Source organism: Engystomops pustulosus, chromosome 1 (genome assembly GCF_040894005.1).
Source record: "Engystomops pustulosus chromosome 1, aEngPut4.maternal, whole genome shotgun sequence".
NCBI lineage: Eukaryota > Metazoa > Chordata > Amphibia > Anura > Leptodactylidae > Engystomops > Engystomops pustulosus.
The window spans coordinates 74,997,177-75,013,357 of record NC_092411.1 but is presented as its reverse complement, the minus strand read 5'-3'; the positions used below and the strand labels follow the sequence as shown (position 1 = coordinate 75,013,357).

The following is a 16,181-nucleotide window of genomic DNA, read 5'->3' as shown; positions in this document are numbered from 1 at the left end:
TTTTCAGTCTCACCACCATCTTGGTTTTCAACCCAGTTTTGTTTAATTTAGCCCTGCTGTCTGTCTTGTGTTTCTTTTGCTCTATTACTGTACTGTACACGTATCCAGGGTAAGGGCCACCATCCAGTTGTTGTCTATGGCTTAGTGCAGGGTTGGAAAGTAGGCAAGGACAGAGGGTTGTGGTATGTGCAAGTAGTATGTGCCAGTACATGGCAATCCTGTGTGCATGCATATTTACTCCTTGTTCTGTGTAATTGGTGTTTATACTCACAAAAAATGGAAACAAGATAACTGATTCTATTTAATTGGTGATCAAAACAAGGAAGCACAAGTAATACTTTCACTGTAACATTTGAACATGTGTGGTCTCTGTTTTGTCATATAGTGTCACTTTAGAGTTAACTGGGGCCACGGATGAAAAACAAAGCTGTTTTAAGTTTTCCAAACAATTAATTCAGAAATAATTCAGACAAAACCTTTTTATTCTACAAACAAATCTGTCAGCAAACTGGCATTATATAGAGGAATTGGAGGAAGTGTGGCAGTGCTAAATATGTCAGAGGAACAAAGGGAGAACTTTTTCATTTAAAAACATTGATCTGCAATCGTTTTGTATTAAGAAAATCCACAAGCGGACTCTCCATGGAGAGTAAATTGGCTTTTGTTTAAAATAATATGTTTCTCTGGTTTAACTGAGCATGAAAGTTCATCTGTGAGCTACTTCTGATTATGGTCCTGTCATTGATTTTATGACAACAACTTTACAGAACACCTCCCACTTGCTGTCATATGAAGAAAAACGTGTTTTCAGTCCATTGAACATATTCAGATGTATGGGAAGGAATACAACTTTCAGTCACGTACATTAGTAATGGTCATCATATGAAATAAAAATCCTACACACTTTATACATGACTGGCTTCCATATACTAGGTCTTAGGAACAGTTTATGCTTCAGTAGGTTAAAAGATCTCCAAGATTTTTTAGTAATGGACATATGGCCCCAGAAATGCTATATTCTTTTCTTCTGAAGCAATTTCCCATAGCACTGCCAAGTGGCGTGTCTGTATTTAGTGGGAGCCTACCATCAAGCTTTATAATCTACTGGAACCCTGTTGTAGAGGATGGCGTGTGATTTCCAAAATACCATTTTCCTGTTTATGTCCATTGTACCCTTTCTGAAAAATGTATATTTTTATCTGTATGTTATTGAGGTAGTTGGTGCACCCAGGGTTTGTCTTTAGCACCTGGAGCAATGCTATTCCTGCTTGGAGCACTACCCTTTGCATCAGATAAGCAGGAAACGTGTCTTCTAAGCATGAGGTAACCATGGAAGGAAGTGGTTTAGATGAAAATAACAGTGCTTCGATACTAAGGATATGACTTTGTTGATCCAATTACCTTATTAGCATACAGATTAAAATATAATCAAATAAAAATGTTGGAAAAGCTATAATGGACAGAAATAATAAAACTATGATGTAAATCATAGTGCATTTCTCTACAACTTGCTGTTAGCATAACATTTGGTGGAGGTCAGGCCCACCATCATGGTTGTAACAGTGGTACTGTTATCAGAGGTCCATTCTCAGGTGACAGTGCTAGGTCCCTTTTCTTTGAGGCGTTCAATGTCTCTTTAAGTGTCTATGAAACGGACGTCTTACAGCAGAAGAACTCTGTGATTCCTGAAACCATTAGACATGTCTGACTTGTGACCCATGTGTATATAAAGATGCGGTAGTCCAAAAAACAGACATATTTGTGATGCAGAGAACAAAGTAATTTGACAGCAGGTCTGTTCTTTCTTAACGGAAATACATGACCTAAGAGATCCATAAGAGCTTCCAGATGGTGCTTCCATACATCTTCCAGGGCCTGCACACAGAGAAGCTGAGCAGAAACATTACAAAGCAGGCACCACAGCCTTTAGCATTACAGGGCATCTATCACCAGGATCAAGGATTGTAAACCAAGCACCCTGACATACTAATGTGTTCCCTTTCTAGCAGGATCTGCTCTTCTTTCAGATTCTTATGCCCTGGCTTTAAAATTTTGCAAATGAGCCTGAGGAGCCGCTCAGACTCATCTGAATAATTTTTAACCCCCTTTTTTCCCTTAAAAAATAGGTAGCTTAAAGAAGGGGGTCAGTTATCTTGCCCACAGATCCCATTATACGTTGTGTTCTCTCTCAAAGAAATTTAGCATTAAATCCATTTAGTTTACACAAGTAAATCCACTGAACACTGCAAAGTGCACATACAGGATGTATATGGTGATTAGCCTGGCAGCTTCCATTACCTTGTATAAACCTTGTATATAAGATAGTGGCTGATGGCTGGTTCAAGCAGCAGAAAGAAAGCAATTGAGCACAGTCTACACCCTGTGCTGTGTGAGCACTAAGGGTTAAAAGCTTATCTGCACAGTGCAGAAAGTGCCGATAAAAAGCTGGAGGAAGGGCTGCAGCATGAGGAGAGGAGAGAGACTGAGAAAGTTATGTAGAATCACAGACTGGGATGGAGATTCTTGTACCTGACTATTCTGTGCAGGAAACATCTGTATTCACAGTTCTGATCACATCTATATCTGCTACATACACAAAGAGTTCTGTCACATGGCCTCCTCCTCTATGAGCAGGGAGCAGCAGCCCCTTCTCTACCATTTAACCAACTGATAAAGAAACTATAAACAAAGTACGGACTCACAAGGCTTATCAGCAAATGCTGAGGAAGCAGCTACTGCAGAACTGAGGTAGTCTGAGGGGTATAGCAAAGAAACTACAGGATATAGGTAACAATGATAATAGGCAAATCTGTTTTACATCCCAAGAAATATTGATTGGTTCAAAAAAAAACCTTTTACAGTTACTCTTTAAAGAAAACCTACCACTGCTGATGGTAGGTATTAGATGTAAACACCGGGCACCAGCTCAGGGTGAGCTGGTGCCGGAGCTTACCTTTGCTAGTGTTTTAAACACTCTCCCTGAGCTGGAGCCCGGTGTTTACATCTAATACCTACCATCAGCAGTGGTAGGTTTCGTTTAAAGCAGAGGGGTATTGCAACTGATGCACTACTAGGGGGCGCTGTAGCTGTTATTATTATAGAGACACCATGGCTTCAACATTTGTATTATAATTTTTTTTGGCTCAGATCAGATACTTATTATTATTGCTAGTGTAGTGTAAAGCATCAAATAAACTATATAAAAATAAAAATCAAGGCAAAAAAGCCAATCCTTACTATCATAAGATAGAAGTAAAACCTTCTAGAAATGTTAACGGTTAGCAGAAAATATTGCCTAGTAACATTCTGCCATGTGGGAATGTGACAATTGTAAAGCACAAAATGCAATGGAAAAAAGAGAAGTAATATAAGAACATCTTGTAACAAAATTGGAGATAAGGTTGATTTCCTAAAATCCTTTGCCTAGGGATAGTAAAAAGTCAACACATTACAAAGAAAAAGCTCTCATAAAGTATTAGACAAGCATCCTTTCCTCTTAGTGCTTTGCTCTGGGCAGCTGTTGTATTAAGAAAAGATGTGAAGCGCTGATAAAAGTATGAGGAACATTACTTCACACGGGGTCACACTAGGCTGTATTTGTCTGCTAAATTAACTGTCTGCCATGAGCTATAATTTTAGGAAAATACCAAACAAATATTTACAAGGGTTATTGCCTTTATCTTGAGAGATGGCTATAGCCTTCAACAGGCAGCAAGAGGTTTACTGCATTCCTCTTAAATAATGCATTTTAATCACTACATTTTATTGTACAGTCAACCTCTTCAAGTTAAAGTCAGATTTACTTAAAGGTAAACTACCGGTTACTTTGACTGCTATAAAACATTCACACTTCAGTAGCTCCCAGCAGTGTGAATATAGTAATATGTTTATTTGGACAACTGTATAAAGTTAAAATTAAAAAAAAAGTGTACTTTTCACTTTATGCAAATTAAGCTCAAGGGTTCCAGGGGTGTTAGCAGAAACCCTTTTGTCTCTGGCTGTTAAGCCCCTCCCACGAAAGCACTTGCATCATGCTCCCCTGCTCCTCCGGCTCTCCCCTCTCCCTCTTCCTGCTGTAATATTGTGGTAGCAGGGAGTATTAGCTCTGTTCTCCCGCAATATTTCCTGTAGACAGAGGACCTGAATGTAACTACGGCTGGTTGTCATATCCAATAACTATGACACTGTATGTCCTATACATAGTATACAAGTCAGGCTCAGCATATTTGGATTGAATTTTTATGCAGTCTACCATCTTAGAACTGCTAAATAAAAATGTCTGTTTGTCGTTTTTTTTGCTGCTAATACCAAAAACAACAAAATCGGGCATGAAGACTACCTCAAAATCTGGTCAATAAAATACTGCCTGAACATAGTGTAACATGGTGCTTAGATAGTGGCAGGATCAATGACCAATCCGTTAGTTAAGCATACTGAAAAACCTACAGTTTTTTCACCCAAGGAAAATAGTGAAGACATGGTTATGCTTGGCTTACAAATATGGATAGATTAGGCAAATTTCACGTGATGAGTTGTTATAAAGTTGCAGGCATATCAAAATGTTATTTTGTAAAACCGTATTTTATCTGTAGTACAGATAAAATTTGTCAATTGTCCACCATCGCAAATAACCACCTACTCTCAGAACCTACAGCAATGTCAAAAGACACCTCTTGCTGTGATTCAGTCATGTGATGGATGATTCAGCAGGTGATGATGTTGGGGGGAAGAAAGGCATCAGGGCAGTTCTCTATCCCTTGTGGTCCCCAATAGCTCCCTCATTTACATAGACATTCCCATGATTTGCCCTTTAAGCAATATGCTCAACACCTCTGCCAATGCATAGGCAGGTTGGTAGTTGCGATTAGTGCCCTCTCCAGGTCAGGAGCTGTTAGGGAGACTGATAACCTCTCTAGGAAGGTTCTAGAACCTGTAATTGCAGCTATAGATACTGCCTGGCAAGGCAACAGTTAACTGGTGTATGTAATTGCCCAATGATTTGTCTATTTTGGAAGCTGGAAGGTTATTGGAGAGGTACTACCACCTGAAAAGGGGGAGTATAAAATCCCCTGCTGGGTGAGAGCACATGGTCTTAGGCTGGGATCTTATCCCAAGGAGAGTGAGCAGCACACCTTTAGTGCTGCCACAGCCAATTATCCCATGAGCCTCTAGTGCCTCAGGTCTACTGCCTGGCACACAGGGCAACTCTGGAGACTTAAGCCCAGAATTGCAGCCTCCACCACTTGGACTCAGTTCTATCTGAACCAGCCCAGCATGCATCTACTATCAGGCTGTGTGCACCTTTCCTGCGGACCAACTCTCCATGACCACTCCAACAGCAAAGAATCTACAAATGACCATTTGTGGCCATTGCCTGCTGTTCAATAAAGAACTGTAAGATGATTTGCACAACGTTGCCTCTGTCTGATTCCTGGATACAGCTTCTTACCTAAACGTGCTCCCCATCCATTACCCAGGGACTCATCCTACAGACACCTCAGGGGTTGCCCCAGGGAGAAACCAATACAGCAGCCTCTCCCTCCATTTCTTGCACACACCACCTGCTGTATACTTGCCAGGCTGTAGGTCAGCCCCCGGTCCCCAAACCAAGCACTGTGATCACAGCATTTCCAAGGCCGTACTAGCCAGCTACTCCAGTATTTTGGGCCCGGCCTGCCTCCAGGCCCACAAGAAAAGGCTAGGCTCCAGAGAGGGATGTTGCATATGATTCATCAGAGTGATTTATGAGTTTGAGGCTACAAAAAAAGAAGACGATTCACTTTGTAAGATGGAACTGGGCAGGATGGGGCACACTGCAAGCTGCAGCCCCATAGTAACAACTGCGAGTCAGGCATCCATGTGGTGGATATTCAGATTTTTTGGCAGGTTGGGGCCGAGTCCATGGCACTACTGACTACTTCCGCATATTTACATCACAGGCCCTCTTCTACCAGATTGGCTATTCCTTCCAGAGCAGCATTTAGTGCTGTCACGCCTACCGACGTGTTGCGATGGACACTGCATGGTACTGAGGTGCACGTGTGCTGAATGGCGGAGATTGGTTTTTACTAAAATTACTGTTGCTTGGTTTGTCTTCTACAGCCTGTGTTGGTCTCATACTGTGCAGCGCGCTTTGCCCCCTTAACATCAGAAGCTGTCTGGTTGAGTGTTCCATTGATTTTAATGCTGAGGGGCTACAATGATTCCAACTGTGGCAGAAACTATTCAAAAATATAGCATAGCAAAGGTTGAATTCAGCTTTTAGAACCTACAGCAATAATACAAGTGTTTCAGATGAAATGACGCACAGTGTGATCTATTTTATACACTGTGGGTTTTTAAGCCATAGTCATAGTACATAATAATAAATGCAGTGATGTCACAGTAGAGGGATAATAAACTCAGTGATGTCACATTACAGAGATAGAGGACACAGTTATGTCACAGTACTGAGAAAATACATGCCAATGATATTACAATCGTAGGATTCTGTTCAAAGTAACAGCACAGAGACGATACAGACAGTGAATGACAGAACAGCAACACAGTAATGTCTAAATAGAGAGCTAATGTACATTCTTATAATATAGTACAGGACCAATAAACCTTTACTGTGACATTAAAGAAAATTAGCTGGTATAATAATCATACTGCATAGTAACGGAGAAGAGAAAGACAGAGAGATAGCCTTGCAGCTCCACGGTAAAAACCCCATAGTATTGGGAGACCAGCTTAGGTATTAGACCCCCATTACAGCTAATATCTTGTCTGCTTCACTTGTATTTAAGTGCATGTTGCACAGCAATGAAGATTCAATGCAAGTAAAGGGTAAAATTTTATTTGGCACCATGAAAATTTCAAGGCATTATAAGCTTCAGTTGGGTCTATTTCAGGCATATGTCAGAGCAGTGTGATTTCCAACCAACCCATCAGTTGTCAATCTAGAGCTGTTTTACTGTAAATCCAAAAATACCACAATTATTGTGCAGTCTTCTGTATTTAAAGTCAAACTAGCTGGAGACCCAAATGTGAACAGGACAGAAATAAAAACACAGTAAATCAAGTATATCCTGTGATAGGAATCTGCCAGCTCCCAGGTCTATGTTCAGCAACTTAGAGATGGTTTTCCTTATCCCATCCTGGAAAACATATTTGAATTTGTTCCCAGTCTCCCCTAGTGGAGCTTCAATGGCTATAAGTCTCCACATGTCTACTAGGCGGCCTTAGTTAGCTAGAGAATTGGTAGGGTGAACTCTTACTTCCCGACCGTAGCCTGAATGATGATTTTGGTGCACCATGGACATGGCCCTTAGGTCTGGTGTACCCTGTCTTGCCCAGTTTTATTACCCAATGCTTCCACTTTGACAGTTTCTTGCCAAGATCTGCCAGCACCAAAATGTATATGGACAAAATTGAAGATTTACTGCATTTAAGCTACAGATATTCTCTAGAAAAGTAGGCATATGTTTTAGGGGATCACCTTTATGACTGCAATTTTTATTTTATACCAGTGAAGATGTCTAATATTAAATGAAGACCCACAAGAACAGCATAGATCACGTATCCATTATTTTACCTCCATGACTCTCCCCTTAATAAATCTTTCAAATTAGAAGTGATTCAGAGACTTGATAAATTACCTCTCCCAGGTTTCATTAGCAATACATGGAACATATTTTCACATATTGTGATATTTCTTAATGGTAATACTGTTACATTAGAACTGAAACCTCTCCCAAAGTAATCAAATGCCACCCAGAGAGAAATGACACATTCCACGTCGCTGCCAGCTGTGATCCCAGCATTAGCGACTAACTATCTTATGAAAACCACATTGTCACTTTACCAGGCCGTAAGTCAGAATATCTTTAGGGATTGGGTGGATCATCCTTACAAGCCAAGGGAAAGAAAATCCTTTAGAATCATGAATAATATTTTCATAAGTCTGGAGTTCCGCATTAAAGAGATATATGAGCCTAACCAACAAATCAGTACTAGGATTCAGATCCAAGACAAATTGGGCTGGAAGTGAATTAAAACGGGCAAGGTATAAGACTATAAGAATGGCCCGATACTAGTCTTACATTTTTTACTTAATCTCCTTAAGGGTGAATGCTTAAATGTAATAGTTTGAGCATACAGTATACCAAGTCTTAATATGTTTAATTAAGTTTGTGTTCATAACCTTTAAGTATATAAATGTAAAATATAACAATCTACCTACCTGCAGATGCCACTAGGTGGAGCCCACAACCTAATGGTGTACTGCAATAAGACTTCTCAAACTGCAGCTAAAGGGTTATAACTAGAGATGAGCGAACATACTCGTCCGAGCTTGATGCTCGATCGAGCATTAGCGTACTCGTAACTGCTCGTTGCTCGGACGAGTATTTCGCCCGCTCGAGAAAATGGCAGCTCCCGCCGTTTTGCTTTTTGGCGGCCAGAAACAGAGCCAATCACAAGCCAGGAGACTCTGCACTCCACCCAGCATGACGTGGTACCCTTACACGTCGATAGCAGTGGTTGGCTGGCCAGATCAGGTGACCCTGGGATAGACTAGCCGCTGCCCGCGCTGCTCGGATCATTCTGTGTCTGGATGCCGCTAGGGAGAGAGCTGCTGCTGGTCAGGGAAAGCGTTAGGGTGTTCTATTAGCTTACTGTTAGGCAGGAGTGATTCTACAACAACCCAACAGCCCTTCTTAGGGCTACAATAACGTTATACTTTTTTTTTTTATTTGCTTGTGGCTGGGCTTGCTGGCACTAGTAGTGCAGCTAGTACCATATTGTGAGGAATTAGCAGGGGGACTTGCTACCGTTGTGTTTAGCTCTTAGTGACACACATATCCACCTCAAACACCAAAGTGGGAAAATTTATTAGGGGTTTGATTTCAATTAGGCACAGTCTGCCAGTTTCTTTTTATTTTACTTTTATTTTTTTAATAACTCAGTGTCATCTCATCTTGCATAGTAGTGTGCTTTAATACTTGGCTAGAAAATAGCCATAGGAGAATCCAAACGGCTTACTTACGCCTACAGTAGCGTTATATATATTTGATTTCTGGTTGATCTGCTGGTGGCTGTCCTTGCTGCAGTGCATCTACTAGCAAATTGTGAGCAATTTGGAGTGAGACTTGCGACCACTGTGTTTTGCGCTTAGTGACGCACATATCCATCGCAAAGACCGAAGTGGGAAAATTTATTAGGGCCCGGGGTTGTATTTCAATTAGGCACAGTCTGCCATTTCCTTTTTTATTTTACGTTTATTTTTTTCATAACTCAGCGTCATCTCATCTGGCATAGTAGTGTGCTTTAATACTTGGCTAGAAAATAGCCATAGGAGAATCCAAACGGCTTACTTACGCCTACAGTAGCGTTATATATATTTGATTTCTGGTTGATCTGCTGGTGGCTGTAGTTGCTGCAGTGCATCTACTAGCAAATTGTGAGCAATTTGGAGTGAGACTTGCGACCACTGTGTTTTTGCGCTTAGTGACGCACATATCCATCGCAAAGACCGAAGTGGGAAAATTTATTAGGGCCCGGGGTTGTATTTCAATTAGGCACAGTCTGCCATTTCCTTTTTTATTTTACGTTTATTTTTTTCATAACTCAGCGTCATCTCATCTGGCATAGTAGTGTGCTTTAATACTTGGCTAGAAAATAGCCATAGGAGAATCCAAACGGCTTACTTACGCCTACAGTAGCGTTATATATATTTGATTTCTGGTTGATCTGCTGGTGGCTGTAGTTGCTGCAGTGCATCTACTAGCAAATTGTGAGCAATTTGGAGTGAGACTTGCGACCACTGTGTTTTTGCGCTTAGTGACGCACATATCCATCGCAAAGACCGAAGTGGGAAAATTTATTAGGGCCCGGGGTTGTATTTCAATTAGGCACAGTCTGCCATTTCCTTTTTTATTTTACGTTTATTTTTTTCATAACTCAGCGTCATCTCATCTGGCATAGTAGTGTGCTTTAATACTTGGCTAGAAAATAGCCATAGCAATAGGATAGCATCGTTTGGTTTTAAAAACTAAAAAACACACACAAAAAAAAAAAAACACAAAAAAAAGTTAAAAAAAAAATTAAAGTTATAACTCTCATTTTCAGAATGTTTAACCCGAGGGCTAGGGGTAGAGGACGAGGGCGGGGACGTGGGCGTCCAACTACTGCAGGGGTCAGAGGCCGTGGTCCTGGGCGGGGTGAGACACCACCTGCTTATGAGGGAGCAGGGGAACGCCGCAGAGCTACACTCCCTAGGTTCATGTCTGAAGTTACTGGGACTCGTGGTAGAGCACTGTTGAGGCCAGAACAGTGCGAACAGGTGATGTCGTGGATTGCCGACAATGCTTCGAGCAATTTGTCCACCAGTCAGTCTTCCACGCAGTCCACCCATGTCACCGAAATCGGCACTCCTCCAGCTCCTGCACCTCAGCCTCCTCCCCCACAATCTGCGCCCTCCCAGCAAAATTTGCCATTTGAACCGGCATACTCTGAGGAACTGTTTTCTGGACCCTTCCCACAGTCACAAACCACTTGTCCGGTTGCTGATGAGCAATTTTCCGATGCCCAGGTTTTCCACCAGTCGCAGTCTGTGGGTGATGATGAACTTGTTGACGTACTGGAAGAAGTGTGTAAAGAGGTGTCCGACGATGAGGAGACACGGTTGTCAGACAGTGGGGAAGTTGTTGTCAGGGCAGGAAGTACGAGGGGGGAGCAGACTGAGGGATCGGAGGATGATGAGGTGACAGACCCAAGCTGGGTTGAGAGGCCGGGTGAACACAGTGCTTCTGAGACGGAGGAGAGTCCTCGACCAGAACAGGTTGGAAGAGGCAGTGGTGGGGCCAGACGGAGAGGCAGGGCCAGAGCTGGTGCATCAGCGCCAAATGTGTCAACTAGTGAAGCTCCCGTGGCGAGGGCTCCTGCGGCGAGGGCTAGATTTTCAGAAGTCTGGAGGTTCTTTAAGGAAACACCGGATGACCGACGGACTGTGGTGTGCCACATTTGCCAAACCAGGATCAGCAGGGGTTCCACCACTAATAGCTTAACTACCACCAGTATGCGCAGGCATATGAATGCTAAACACCCCACTCAGTGGCAACAAGCACGTTCACCTCCGGCCGTGCACACCACTGCTCCTTCCCCTGTGTCAGCTGATAGTCAGCCCCCTGCCCAGGACCCTGCCACAAACCCCATCGTAGCCTCCACGATCCTCCACAGCATCCACCAGCGTTCAGCTCTCCATACCCCAGACGCTGGAGCGGAAACGCAAATATAGTGCAACCCACCCGCACGCCCAAGCCCTTAATGTGCACATCTCCAGATTGCTAAGCCTGGAGATGCTGCCCTATAGGCTAGTAGAGACCGAGGCCTTTCGCAGCCTCATGGCGGCGGCCGCCCCTCGGTATTCGGTCCCCAGCCGCCACCACTTTTCCCGATGTGCCGTCCCAGCCCTGCACCAGCACGTGTCAGACAACATAATCCGTGCCCTGACCAACGCCGTTTCTGACAAGGTCCACCTGACCACGGACACGTGGACGAGTGCTGCCGGGCAGGGCCACTATATATCGCTGACGGCACATTGGGTTAACTTGGTGGAGGCTGGGACCGAGTCTGACCCTGCGGCTGGTCATATACTGCCGACGCCGAGGATTGCGGGGCCTACCTCGGTCCAGGTGTTTCAGGCCTACTATGCCTCCGCCTCCTCCCACCCCTCCTCCACCTCCTCCTCCGAAAGACCATCCGTGGGCATGGCGCCATCAGTCGGTAGCTCTAGGCACAGCAGCAGTGCCGTCGCTAAGCGACAGCAGGCGATGCTCAAACTGCTGAGCCTAGGCGATAAAAGGCACACCGCCCAAGAACTATTACAGGGCATCACGGCGCAGACTGATCTGTGGCTGGCACCGCTGAACCTGAAGCCAGGCATGGTTGTGTGTGACAACGGCCGTAACCTGGTGGCGGCTCTGCAACTCGGCAGACTGACACATGTGCCATGCCTGGCCCATGTGTTAAATCTGATAGTTCAGCGTTTCCTCAAGACATACCCCAATCTGTCTGATTTGCTCACGAAGGTGCGCCGCATCTGTGCGCATTTCAGGAAGTCCAGCACAGATGCTGCCACTCTCAGGGCAGCGCAGCGCCGCCTCCAACTGCCCGCTCACCGACTGTTGTGCGACGTGCCCACAAGGTGGAATTCAACACTGACCATGTTATCCAGAGTTTACCAGCAGCGCTGAGCGATTGTAGACTGCCAGATGTCAACTTCCACCAGAACTGGTAGTCAGGTCAGTCAGCTTCCTCAAGTCTACAATGAGGAGTGGACGTGGATGTCTGATATCTGTCAGGTGCTGAGTAACTTTGAGGAGTCAACACAGATGGTCAGTGGCGATGCCGCCATCATCAGCCTCACCATCCCGCTGCTTGGCCTGTTGAAAAACTCTCTGGTCAGCATGAAGTCGGAAGCTTTGCGCTCCTCACAAGAGACGGGGGAAGAAGATTCCCTTGTTGATAGCCAAAGCACCCTTAGGTCTGTTTCTCAGCGCATATCGGAGGAGGTGGAGGTGGAGGAGGATGAGGATGAGGAGGAAGAGGAGGAGAATGTTGGCGAGACACAAGAGGGGACCATTGTTGAGTCCTTCACTGTTGAGCGTGTATGGGCAGAAGAAGAGGAGTTGGAGGAGTTGGAGGAGGAGGAAATGGACAGTCAGGCCAGTGAGGGGAGTGAATTCTTACGCGTTGGTACTCTGGCGCATATGGCAGATTTCATGCTAGGCTGCCTATCCCGTGACCCTCGCGTTCAAAGAATTTATTCCAGCACCGATTACTGGGTGTTCACTCTCCTGGACCCACGGTACAAGCAAAATCTTTCCACTCTCATCCCTGGAGAGGAAAGGAGTGTGAGAATGCATGAATACCAGCAGGCCCTGGTGCACAAGCTGAAACAGTATTTCCCTTCTGACAGCGCTAGCGGCAGAGTGCGTAGTTCTGCGGGACAAGTAGCGAGGGAGAGTAGGCGAGCAGGCAGCTTGTCCAGCACTGGCAAGGGTACACTTTACAAGGCTTTTGCCAGCTTTATGTCACCCCAGCAAGACACTGTCACCTGTCCCCAGTCTCGGCAGAGTAGCGCTGATCTTTACAGAAAGATGGTGAGGGAGTACGTAGCTGACCATACCATCGTCCTAAATGATCACACAGCTCCCTACAACTACTGGGTTTCAAAGCTGGACATGTGGCACGAACTGGCGCTGTACGCCTTGGAGGTTCTTGCCTGCCCTGCCGCTAGCGTCTTGTCCGAGCGGGTTTTCAGTGCAGCTGGTGGCATCATCACCGATAAGCGTACACGCCAGTCGACTGACAGCGCTGACAGGCTGACGCTTATCAAGATGAATAAAGCCTGGATTTCTCCTAATTTCCAATCTCCACCAGGTGAAGGAAGCTCAACCTGAATAATTTATCCACTCCTCCTCCTCCTCATTTTCCTCCTTCTCCTCCTCTTTGTACAGTAAAGCAGAGGAAACTGGCTATTTTTTGACAGGGCCCACTGGCTCTAGCTATAGTACTTTATGCATTTAATTTTTCAGGAGGGCCACCGACCCGGTCCTCTGTTTTAAACAATTTTTGGGAGTGCCACATACAGGCACTCAATCTATTCCATTTTTCTGGAGGGCCACCTACCTGCTCCTCTGGTTTGAAAACTTTTTTGGACTGCCACATACAGGCACTCAATCTATTCCATTTTTCTGGAGGGCCACCTACCTGCTCCTCTGGTTTGAAAACTTTTTTGGACTGCCACATACAGGCACTCAATCTATTCAATTTTTCTGGAGGGCCACCTACCTGCTCCTCTGGTTTGAAAACTTTTTTGGACTGCCACATACAGGCACTATCCAAATTGAATTGTCTCCATAGCAGCCTCCACACGTTGTCTCCATTGCTACCTCCAAAAGTCGTCTATATAGCTGCCTCCATACATCGTCCCTTTATCAAACGAGGTGTGTCAGGCCGAAATTTGGGTTGTTTTCATGGATTCCACATCAAAGTTGTTAACTTTGTCGCCACCCTGCTGTGTTATCCACAAAATACACTGGCAAACTTTTACCATTTACGGATATTATTTCAGCGCTTCTTGCGCATCTGTTTACATTCCCCTCACCCGCCATATCCTAAACTTATAAGAACGCTACTACACTTGATCTTATACAAAAGGTTCTTAGAAGTGCTGTTTGGGGAGTAGCCTAGAGACAGGGCCTTGGATTGGCGAAAGCTCGCCTGGCAGCGGAGCGCCAGCTCCATGCCAAGAACCAACTAACATAGTTTTAACTGCAGCACCTTTAATCTACTACTAGTTCACTGCCTCCATACATGGCCGCCTTATCAAACGTGCTGTGTCAGGCAGAATTTTGGGTTGTTTTCATGGCTTCCACAACAAACTTGTTAACTTTGTCGCCACCCTGCTGTGTAATCCTCAAAATATACTGGCAAACTTTTACCATTTACGGATATTATTTCAGCGCTTCTTGCGCATCTGTTTACATTCCCCTCACCCGCCATATTCCAAACTTATAAGAACGCTACTACACTTAACTTGGTGCAGGCTGGGACCGAGTCTGACCCTGGGGCTGGTCATATACTGCCGACGCAGAGGATTGCGGGGCCTACCTCGGTCCAGGTGTTTCAGGCCTACTATGCCTCCTCCTCCTCCCACCCCTCCTCCACCTCCTCCTCCTCCGAATTACCATCCGTGGGCATGGCGCCATCAGTCGGTAGCTCTAGGCACAGCAGCAGTGCCGTCGCTAAGCGACAGCAGGCGGTGCTCAAACTGCTGAGCCTAGGTGATAAAAGGCACACCGCCCAAGAGCTATTACAGGGCATTCCACATCAAACTTGTTAACTTTGTCGCCACCGTGCTGTGTAAGCCACAAAATATACTGGAAAACTTTTTTTATTTACGGATATTATTTCAGCGCTTCTTGCGCAGATGTTTACATTCCCCTCACCCGCCATATCCCAAACTTATAAGAACGCTACTACACTTGATCTTATACAAAAGGTTCTTAGAAGTGCTGTTTGGGGAGTAGCCTAGAGACAGGGGCTTGGATTGGTGAAAGCTCGCCTGGCAGCGGAGCGCCAGCTCCATGCCAAGATCCAACTAACATAGTTTTAACTGCAGCACCTTTAATCTACTACTAGTTCACTGCCTCCATACATGGTCCCCTTATCAAACGAGCTGTGTCAGGCAGAATTTTGGATTGTTTTCATGGCTTCCATGTTAACTTTGTCGCCACCCTGCTGTGTAATCCACAAAATATACTGGCAAACTTGAGCGCTTCTTGCTCACCTCCTTTGGTTCCTCTCTGCCAACAATTGGTTTGAAGCCTGAGTCCATTTAGGGTATGTTGCCATGACACTCTCTAGCCTGCCGCTGCTGCCGCTGCCTCTGCATGCCGTCCCCTATAGTGTCAGGGTCAATTATTTGATGTTTTAGATGCTATCTAGCCTCATTCGGTCACTCTGTCATGGCCATGCTGTTGCCCATAATTTTGGCATAATGGTGCGATTAAGCAGCCTCAGAGGCATCCATGCATGCTGCCCCTGCTGTTTCCTGTCCATTTCCGTGGTGTTTCCATCCTTTTCTGAGGTTCCCAGGTGTTTGGCCAAGCTTCCCTGTGCAGAGCCTTGGTCCCCTTGAAAAATGCTCGAGTCTCCCATTGACTTCAATGGGGCTCGTTACTCGAAACGAGCACTCGAGCATCGGGAAAAGTTCGTCTCGAATAACGAGTACCCAAGCATTTTAGTGCTCGCTCATCTCTAGTTATAACACTAATAAAAAGGGTTATATTTAAGGGTTGTGTTTATTTCCTCATTTACTACCTTGGTACGTCTATGAAAATTATTGAGGTACAGAAATAAATTAGTAAAGGTACCAAAAAACTGATAGAAGTGTTCAGAATAGACAAATATTGTTTACAATGAATGTAAGGCTGTTGCAGGTATTTCTAAAATAATTCATGTTATGAAACTTGTAATAATAAGTTGCACATCTCTCACTGTGGGGTTTATTTACTAAGGATCATGCGGCCGCATTTTTGTCCAGTTTTCCGACTTTTCGGGGATCGCGCCAAGGATTGTGTCACACGCAATGGAAAACAGGGGGGTGTACGATCCAACGGAATTGAATAAAC

The 16,181-nt window shown here is 44.7% G+C and overlaps 1 protein-coding gene across 2 annotated transcripts in view; it reads right to left on the bottom strand.

Moving 5' to 3' along the window:
* Nucleotides 1-16,181, bottom strand: part of ADGRD1 (adhesion G protein-coupled receptor D1) — a 430,427-nt gene that overhangs the window by 200,944 nt on the left and 213,302 nt on the right. The window lies entirely within an intron of this gene.